Raw genomic sequence first — 10,589 nt, 5'->3', positions numbered from 1 at the left:
GAGGGAAGGACAGGGAGAGGGAGGGAGGGAGAGAGGGCGAGAGGGAGGGAAGGAAGGAGAGAGAGGGAGGGAAGAAAGGAGAGAGAGGGAGGGAAGGAAGGAGAGAGAGCACACGAGCAAGCGTACACGGAGAAAGAAGAAAATAAGAAAGTTTATGAAATTGGGTGATAGAGAAGCATCCATAGTTATCTTTATCACCCTCAAGTTACCTTTATCTAACCTAACACATCCCAACTGATGCTCTGACCAGGAGATAATAAAGGCATTTGTACGCCTTTTATTTAACGCGTGGGTATGTTCTGATGATGACTTCCTTTTTTATTATTATTATTATTTTTCACTTAAATATGGGCCTCCAAACCTGACTGTGTGATATAGAGGCACTCTCCTTTGACTTAGAATGCATTTTAATTGATAGTCATATATAGTTGGAAGAGAGGAGCCATCTCTTCCCCCACCTGGCTCCTGGTGGTCACTGGTAGAGAAAGGTCAGAAGTTCTCTTATTGCTTCTCTTCTGTGTACAGAGGCTGGTCCAGGGTTGCCTCCCCTATGAATTGGATCTTGTCTAAGGCGTAGAACGGAGTAGTTTCAAAGCTTTTGCCTTGAGTAGCTGTTACAGGAGCCCTGGTGGCACAATGGTTAAAGTGCTCGGCTGCTAAACAAAAGGTCGGGGGTTTGAACCCACCAACCACCCCCTGGGAGAAAGATGTGGCAGTCTGCTTCCATAAAGATCTACAGCCTTGGAAACCCTACGGGGCAGTTCTCCTCTAGGAGGGTGGCTGTGAATTGGAATCTGCTCGAGAGTAGCGGGCAGGGGTTCTGTTATAGACACTGTGTCCAGGAGCAGAGCTGGGAGTATCGGGTTGAGCAACCCTCTGGACTGTTCTTTTGAACCTGCAATGCCCAAACCCTTCTTGGTTGTCCCTCTAAAGCCCCTCTACTGTTAGTGCCAGCTACCCGTTTCTTATTTTAGCCAGCGTACTTGTCCTGCAGATTGCCTGGTGAGGAGGGGCGGCTTCGAGCTCCCACCTGTGGGTGGGAATGGAGTTTCCCTAAGGAAAGGAAGAGATCTGTGCTGCAGAGGCCTGGAGCAGACCTTTCTTGGAGGAAGCTAGGCCAGAGGACAAGGAACCGAGGCGCGCATATAAGGAGGGTTCTTCTGTGCTAGCTTATCAGTTTGCAGGACTCTGCCTTTGAAGGTTGGGGAATGGTCCTTGGAAGCATCACTATTTCACGTTCTCCCTTCCTTCGTGCCAACTGGCTCTCATCCCTTCAGTGGGGGCATATTACACTTGTACAGTCCTTGGAGGGCGATGGGTGGGATGTAATAGGGGTGTGCCCCACAGACACTTGTGTGGAAGGAGCAGCCTCTCCTTATGAGGGCTGACACCCAGGATTTCTGGGCTGTGATTAGGACGGGTAGTGCCAAGGAGAGGGATCAGGCATGGATGTAGCACTTGCCTCTCATTCATAATTTAATACATGTCAATCCATGACATTCCACCCTTTGGCCCCCAAAAAATCACATCCTGGCAACATGCAAAACATATTCATCTCATCATATCACAGCAAAAGTCTTAACTCCAAGTCCAAAATCCAAAAATTCCTCTTCATCTGTGAAATCTAGAATACAAGTTATCTGCTTCCAAAGGTACAATGGCAGAATAGGTACAAGCTAGACATTTCCATTACAAATGGGAGAAATTGCAGGGGAAGAAGGAATAACAGGCACCAAGCAAGTCAGCAGAACACGTTACATTAGCCCTCAAGGCTTTTAAAATAATCTTCTGTTCTCTGAGACAACTTACACAATAGCCCTGCACTCCAGACTCCAAGTATTGGCCACAGTCTCCGGATTTTGAGTGGAGGCCCCTCGGCTTCAGCTCCGCCTTCCAGGCCCACTGGGACGGCAACTCTGCTCCCTTGGCTTTAGGCGTACCATTCTCCTAGTCCTTCGGAGTTACAACTCCACCCTTAGAAACACCGGAGGCCATGGCTCCACCCTTTGAAACCCTTGAGGTCATGACCATACCTTTTGAGACGGAGGCAGCTCAGCTTCTCGTGTTCCTTGTCTCTTCAGCTTCTGCTTTCTGTAGCCTCTTGGCCCTCAGGCCTCACGCCCGCATCTGCCCTGCTGGAGCAACTGTTCCAAAGCTCGGTAACTCCACTGATTAAGTGCCTGGAGGCACCCCGCTCCACCAGGAAGCCTCCTGCACACAGGCACTCAGCTCTCTTGCTCTGTGGGTCAGCAAGCCTAACTCCACCGATAAGTGCCCGAAGGCACCCCACTCCGCCAGGAAGCCTCCGGCGCACAGGCACTCAGCTCTCTCGCTCCGTGGGTCAGCTCCAGCGCTGTCTCACACTGGTCTCCTGGTTCTGCTGCTGCTGGTTCTCTGTAGCTGCTGCTCCTCTATCCATTCAGTTTCAAATCAGTTTCCACATTTTAGGTATCTGTTCGAGCAGTGCCCCACTCCCGGTACCAAATTCTGTCTCTGTCATCTAGTGCTGCTCTAACAGAAGTACCACAAGTGGATGGCTTTAACAAAGAGAAGTTTATTTCTTCACAGTCCAGTAGGCTACAAGTCCAAATTCAGGGTGTCAGCTCCAGGGGAATGCTTTCTCTGTTGGCTCTGCAGGAAGGTCCATGTCATCAGTCTTCCTTTGGTCTGGGAGCTTCTCTGCACAGGAACCTCAGGTCCAAAGGACGCGCTCTGCTCCCAGCACTGCTTTCTTGGTGGTATGAGGTTCCCATGTATCTCTGCTCACTTCTCTCTTTTATATGTCAAAAGAGATTGCATTAAGACACTAAACTTGTCAACCTCATCAGTATAACCTCAACACAATGATAGAATTTACAACACATGAGGAGATCACATATAATCTCATCATAGCGGTAGAGTTTACAACACATAAGGAAATCACATCAGATAACACAATCATACAATACTGGGAATCATGACCTAGCCAAGTTGCTACACACATTTTTTGGGGGACACAATTCAATCCATGACATGGGGGAAAAAAACAAAAACCCAAACCCGTTGCCATCAAGTCGATTCCAGCTCATAGCGACCCTTTAGGACAGAGTAGAAACTGCCCCATAGGGTTTCCAAGGAGCAGCTAGTGGATTTGAACTGCCAACCTTTTGGTTAGCAGTCCAACACTTAACCAATGTCCTACAAGGCTCCATACAGGAAGGGCTGATGTATATTTCTTGTTCTTGTTTCAAAAAAACTTGGAGATCAAACCCAAAAAACGATAGGTCTGGAATAAACATTTTGATTCAATTCAGTAAATATGTACCGAGCCCCTACTAGGAACTAGAAACTGTAGTCGGCAGCACAAGGATAGAGGTGATGGAAACTCACAGAAGACCTGGGAGCTCCAGGAGTCTGTCTCTGGCCACCAGGCTCTCAGCTCCCACAGGTCTGTGAATCCAGGCATTTTGCCAGTGGATCAGTAAAACTCCTTGTCCGTCCATCAGTACTGTTCATTCGTTTCAAAAAATATTTAATGAGCTTCTTCCATCTAGTGCTGCTATAACAGAAATACCACAAGCGGATGGCTTTAACAAAGAGAAACTTATTCTCTCACAATCTAGGAGGCTAGGCGTCTGAATTCACAAAGCCAGCTCCAGGGGAAGGCTTTCTCTCTCTGTAGGCTCTGGGGGAAGGTGTGCCATCAATCTTCATGGTTGAAGAGCTTCTCAGCGCAAGGACCCCCGGTCCAAAGGATGCGCTTTTCTCCTGGCTCTTGTTTTTTGGTGGTATGAGGTCCCTACTCCTCTCTGTTTGGCTTCTCTCTTTTATATCTCAACAGAGATTGATTTAAAACACAATCTAATCCTGTAGATTGAGTCCTGCCTCATTAACATAACAGTCCCTAATCCTACCTCATTAACATCATAGAGGTAGGATTTACCACAGATGGGAAAATCACATCAGATCACAAAATGGTGGCCAACCACACAATTTGGGGTATCGTAGCCTAGCCAAGTTGACAGTCATTTTTAGGGGACATAATTCAATCCATAACAGCTGCTGTGCTAGATCTGGGAGCCTCGGCACTGAACAACCTCGAAGAACCTCACCTCAAGGAGTTTACAGTCTCTCCTTGCTGTAGTCACAACTTGAGTCTCTCAACTTGAACTTGGAGGATCCTCCTCTCCTGGTCACTGTGGATACCATTTTCACTGATGCCACCACTCTCATTTCTTTGTGGGAGTCACTGTCACCATTGCTCCTTGTTCTGCGGTGGGCAGCCTGCATCTAGCTGTGAACCTGGTTTTGCTGCTCAGAAGAGTCTGCTGCCACCGGACTTCTGGCAGAGCTGAGCTTTGTCGGTGGGAAGGTTGCTTCTCCAGCTGCCTGCTGACCCTGCTGCAGGGGCTGAGTGCTTCTCACCTTTCAACAGGGCCAGTGACGCCCATACCTCTCCCCTTCGATTCCACCTAGCCTGATGGCTGCTGTGACTGCCTTTTCTTCATCTACCTCCCTGAGATGGGAAGAGATGGTGAGCGACCAGCTAGTCAGGGAACCAGAGAAATGGCAACCAGAGAGCTAGGAGAAGAAGCACTTAATGTTGGGACCAGCAAGCCAGAGGGAACAGAGCTTCAGGAAGGAGAGGCATGTAACAGCAACGCATATTGTAGGCTGAGAAGGATGAAGACTAAGAAAAGCCTGGTCTTCCATAGTGAGGAGTCCTCAGATGCAGAACCAGTGCCTGTCAGGGGTGGGAGGGTGAGCGGGTTATGAAATGAGGGGCCTGTGGATTGTCAGTTACTATCCCCAGAAACTGGGAAGGCAAGTCTGGCGTTTGCTGCCATTTCCTTGCTTTCAAATGAATACCCTTCATTGCCTGACCACTCCATTTGCTAGTACTGAAATCTCTACATAAACATTCCTTCCGTACTTCCCAGAACAATAAACAGGCAAGAATGGCCTCATAAACGTCCAAGAGTTTAAATACATCCATGAACAGCTCTGGAAAGTTTCAACGTGAAAAATAGCACCGTGATTTGTCGGTGTGACAGAATCCAGGCTCTCTTCTTTTTGAACTTGGCTTATGTTGAACTAGTTTGGGCGTTGAAAGGAACCAAGTTACAGAGTTAGGGAACTAACCCAGTGGTGACTGGAGTCTCATTATCATATGAAGCTATCACACTTTCAGGAGAAAAAACACTTGAGTGCTTACTCTGTTCTGAGAACTGTGCTAAGATTTTCTCAGTTATGAGCTTCTGGACTTAGGACATCACTTGCCTTCAAATCACATGCCAAAAATACACAAAAAAAATGCAACAGTCTGCCAACAGGTTAGCATCCCTCCCCTACACTCCAGATACTTAGTAGTCTTATTTTCTGTCCCTTAAATTCTATTCAATCTGCTCTTGGAGTCTTCATCCACCCCGATTCACATGATTAAAAACTGCCCGGTGATTCCCTGGCTAAAGCTATGTGAATTCCAGTAGGGATCAAACATTTCAATCAAAGGGAGGAAATTTTAACCAATGAAATGTCAAACCTCAATTAGAAGTTGAGGAATAGTGGTTAAGCACCCGGCTGCTAACCGAAAGGTCGGCGGTTCAAACCCACCAGCTGCTCTGAGGAAGGAAGATGCGGCAGTCTGCTTCCGTAAAGATTTAAGCCTTGGAAGCCCTATGTGGCAGTTCTACTCTGTCCTGTAGGGTCACAATGAGTCTGAATTGACTCCATGACAACAGGTTTGGTTTTGTTTTTGTTTTTTTTGTAATGTCTTCCTAGCCCCTGAGTTTATACATTAAGCCACTCCTAGAAGTGCCCTGGTTGCTGTATACAATGGGCTGTAACTGGGTCAGCAAGACTGGAATTCTAGAACTATTTACAGTGACTGTTGCAGGGATCTTTGGCAGGGCGGGAAGTGGAAGTAGCCTGAAGAAGCATGCTTTTTGGGAAAGCCTCATCCGCCTAAAGAGATTATGCTAGGGTTCCTAGAGGGAAAGGGTGTTTGCCCTTCCACCTTCTCCCTCTGCTCAGCACACCCCCAGCCTCCAAGGAGAATGAACTGCATCTAAGAGCTCCTTGGCTCTCTGGCTTCGGCTGGTGTTAGCCAATGGAAGAAGCCAGTGGGAGAGTGAAGTCAGGGTATTTATTTCCCAGGTTCCTCCTGCCCCGGACATGAGGCGGGGTTGCTGCGGTTGGCTTATCTCCCTAGGAAAGGCCACAGCCCCTGTCGTGGGGGCCCCTCTCCATTTGGGAGCTTTCTCAGGGGCTCTGGGAACTTCTCCCTCCCCTTGCCCCTTGCCCAGAGGTGTAAAGACTTCCGTGCTGTTGCCTGGCCTGGGGCTCCGCACGCTCCCTATTGTTTTCCCTAAATCCTGCCCACATCTTTGTAAATAGTTCCTTTGTTACAGCTTTGCTCAAAGTTTGGGTGTGGCATCTCTTTCATGCCTGGAGCCAGGCTCATGCAGAGGAGAAAGACCAAGAGTCTTCAGAAGCAGCTGGAAAGAGAATCAGTGCTGTTCCTCATCCTCTATGCTATCCCATTCCTACACCTCACCCCACTGCTGCTGTGGATGAAAGGAGGTCTGTGGGTTCTATAAGCAGCGTAGACCCTTACACTGCCCACACCCATGAGGCAAGGATGTTGCCTTAGACAATGGAATTATCTGGCGCCCACGGTGCAATTCTCCCAGATTCCGGTGCGAAGCAGGTCAGGGAAGGAACCCCTTTGATTCCAGAGGTGGTTTTTCCTACTTTCTTGGTGGACTAGGTGCTTAGAGTCCTAATTAAGTTGTTTTAAGGGAAATAAAGAATGTGATATTTCCTGCATACCTCAGTTTCTAGACTGAGATACACAACTGTTTTAATAAAATACTCGCCATTTCTGGAGCTCTTACTATACGGTAGGCATACACCAAGACTATGCAGCTAGCAAGTGGTAGAGCAGATACTGAAGCCCGCGTCCATTAGCTTCAAAATCATGTTCTTAAATGCTGTGCTATTCTGCCCCCTCCTCTTAATAGACGTATAGAACACAGAACTATTTTTGTGATAAAATCATGTTTTGGGAAGCACAGGGTAAATTTTGGACATTATTATTATACTGTTACTTTACTCTTTTTTTTTTCTTGCTACAGAGGTGGAGGTGAGAACAGATTGGGAACTTTTATGCTGCAGAAAAAAGGAGCCCTGGTGGCACAATGGTTGAGGGCTTGCCTGCTAACCGAACGGTCAGCTGTTCGAACCCACCTAGTCACTTCATGAGAGAAAGACCTGGAGATCTGCTCCCCTAGAGATTAACCAAACCCAAACCCGTTGACATCCAGTCAATTCTGACTCATAGTGACCCTATAGGACAGAGTAGAGCTCCAAGGCTGGTGGATTCGAACTGCCAACCTTTTGGTTAGCAGACGAGCTCTTAACCACTACGCTACCAGGGCTCCATGGCCTAGAAGACCCTATGGGGCAGTTCTAATCTGTCACGTGGGGTCACTATGAGACGAAATCATCTCAATGACACCTAACGACAACCACAATACCGTGCTGCAGAAGTCTGAGAGTCTGACAGCAAATCCAGCTTGTTGCTTGAAGAGAGGGAAGGATTTCCCAAAGCAGGAAGTTCAGTCTGTAGGCAGTATAGTTGCTGGAAACTTCCTGTTTCCTTGAGTACCAGTTACTATCCCCAAGGGGCTGACATCCTAAAGGCAGGCTAATGAAAAGACAGGGAAGATGGATGGGAGAGATAATCAGCTCTTGAGCCAACTTGCTCTTCAGGAGCCAGGTCCTCCTACCACTCAGCAAGTCTAGTCCTCAATTCCCCTCACTTTCATATTTAAAGAAATGCAAACTAAGGAGCACAAAATAAGAGAAGAAAATGCTTGCTAGTCTTCTATTTCCTGCATTATCTAACTAAGACAGATAAGATGGGTTCCTCATTCCTTTTCCAAATGACTATAGTGTTTACTGATTCTGCTTTGATTGCCAAGAGAGTAAGAGTTTCCCCTGTCTCAATTTCAGTCCATCCAGTTATTCCAAACTAGACTAACTTTAGCAGGTCTTCCTTAAGCAGGTCACCTTATCTCAAAAGACCAAAGTATCCAACTGATTGTAAAGCAAGATTATTTCATGAGTCACTAAGAGCACAGTCCTTGTGACTCACATTACACTGGCAAAAATTTATTTTAAAATGTCCTAAATGCCTGGATTTATGGATAGAAATTCAGGAGGAAAACCGCTAGATAAATATTCACTCTCTTCATTAAGTCACCTCAGACTCTTTAGATAAATATGCATAAATGTAACTTAAGGATCCAAAAAACTGGCCCTTGTGTCTCAGAGAAGTGTCAGAAGTGTGGGTGTTTCATGAAGATTTCTCTACCTTTGGGTCTCCAACACCATTTAGGGAACATAAACAAGTCTGTTTAAATATACAGTATGAGTATATACCACATTTTGTTTATCCATTCATCTGTTGATGGACCCTTGAGTTGTTTAGACCTTTTGGCTCTTGTGAATAATGCTACAAAGAACGTTGGTGTACAAGCATTTGTATGAGTCTCTGCTTTCAATTCTTTGGAGTATATACCCACGACTGGAATTGCTGGGTCATAAGACAGTTCTATGTTTAACTTTTCAAGGAACCGCCGTAAAGAGAAATGAAGTTCAGTTACATGTTACAGCATGGATGAACCTTGAAAACAGTAAGCTGAGTGAAATAAGTCAGACCCAAAACGACAAATATTGTATAATCCCACTTAGAGGAAATATCCAGAATAGACAAACGCACAGAGACCAAAGTTTATTAGTGGTTACCAGAGGCAGGAAGGAGGAGAAAGGGAAAAGGTATTGCCTCAGGGGCACTGAGTTTCTGTTAAGGGGGAAGAAAATGTTTGGAAACAGACAGCATTGGTTGTTGCACAGCATGTTGTTGTTAGCTGCTGTCCAGTTGGCCCCCGACTCATGGTGACCCCATTTACAACGGAATAAAATGCTTTCTGGTCCTGCACCATCCCCATGATTGTTTGCACATTGGAGCATTGTGATCCATAGGGTTTTCATTTGTCTGATTTTCAGAAGTAGATCGTTGTCTTAGCTATGTAGCGCTGCTATAACAGAAATACCACAAGTGGATAGCTTTAACAAACAGAAATTTATTCTCTCACACTTTAGGAGGCGAGAAGTCTGAATTCAGCGCACTAGTTCCGGGGGAAGGCTTCCTCTCTGTGTCCACTCTGGGGGAAGGTCCTTGTCACCAATCTTCTCCTAGTCTAGGAGCTTCTCAGCACAGGGATCCCAGGTCAAAAGGATGTGCTCTGCTACTGGTGCTTCTTTCTTGGTGGCATGAGGTCCCTCTCCTATCTGTTTGATTCTCCCTTTTATATCTCAAAAGAGCTTGACTCAAGATACAGCCTAATGCTGCAGATTGAGTCCTGCCTCATTAACATAACTGCCTCTAATCCTGCCTCATTAACATCATAGAGATTAGGATTTACAACACCTAGGATAATCACATCAAATCATAAAATGGTGGACAACCACACAATACTGGGAATTATGGCCTAGCCAAGTTGATACATCTTTTTAGGGGACACAATTCAATCCATAACAATCATCATGTCTTTCTTCCTAGTTCATTTTAGTCTGGAAGCTCTGCTGAAACCCGTTCAGCATCACAGCAACACTCAAGCCCCCACCAATAGACAGTTGGTGGCTGCACATGAAGTGCATTGGCCGGAATTGAACCCGGGTCTCCTACATGGAAGGTGAGAATTCTGCCACCGAACCACCACTGCTGCCTGCACAGTGTGTTGACTGTAATTAATGTCACTGAATTACACACACAAAGGTGGTTAAAATGGCAAATGTTTTGTTATATGTATCTCAACACAATAATAAAAAAGAGATTCATTGTGAGAGGCATTATCTCTAAGACTATGCCTAACAGGCAAAATGTAAGGGGGAGGTAAGAAAATGATTGTGTCAATCCAACAAATATGGAGTGATACCCCACGCTTCGCCAAGCCTCATAGTAGAAGTGGGGAGAAACATGCTCCTGTTCTCAGGGAGCTCTCGGAACATCTTCAGTCCCCCACATCATGTTGTCTGTGTTAGTCCGTGGAAACTAAGAAAGACTAATATGGCGGTCCTCTGCCTCCTTGCCTTCAGATCCACTCCTCTCCCTTCCCTGCCCGCTCTGTTCTGCTCTGCATGGCCAGGGGCATAACTCAAGCTCCCATGGCTGCTGCTTCCAGTAGGGCTCAGCCACTGGGTGGAAGCTGGCACCCGGAGGAAGGGAGAAGCCAGGGTGTCCCTCCCTCTCTGCTTCTGGCAGTGTCTCTAGCAGCAGCTATAGCTCTTGCCAAGGTTCGAGCTTCTGTTGGGTGACCCCAGCTGCCGGGTGTCCCCCTGAGGCCAGCGGTGGCTTCCTATACATCACCCCAGTTTGGCCTCTCAGAATCTCCATCACCCCTGTAACTAGTTCCCGGCATTCAGTTCCTTCTGCTGAAGTTACTTGAAGTGGATTCTGATTTCCTGTTTAGACTTTTAAAACTGTTTCTAAAGGTTGACAGGATTTATGTAATTAAATTCTTATTACATACAAATGTTTGGAC

This window comes from Trichechus manatus, unplaced genomic scaffold, assembly GCF_000243295.1.
Source record: "Trichechus manatus latirostris isolate Lorelei unplaced genomic scaffold, TriManLat1.0 scaffold00004, whole genome shotgun sequence".
Taxonomy (NCBI): Eukaryota; Metazoa; Chordata; class Mammalia; order Sirenia; family Trichechidae; genus Trichechus; species Trichechus manatus.
This window is presented reverse-complemented; position numbering follows the sequence as displayed.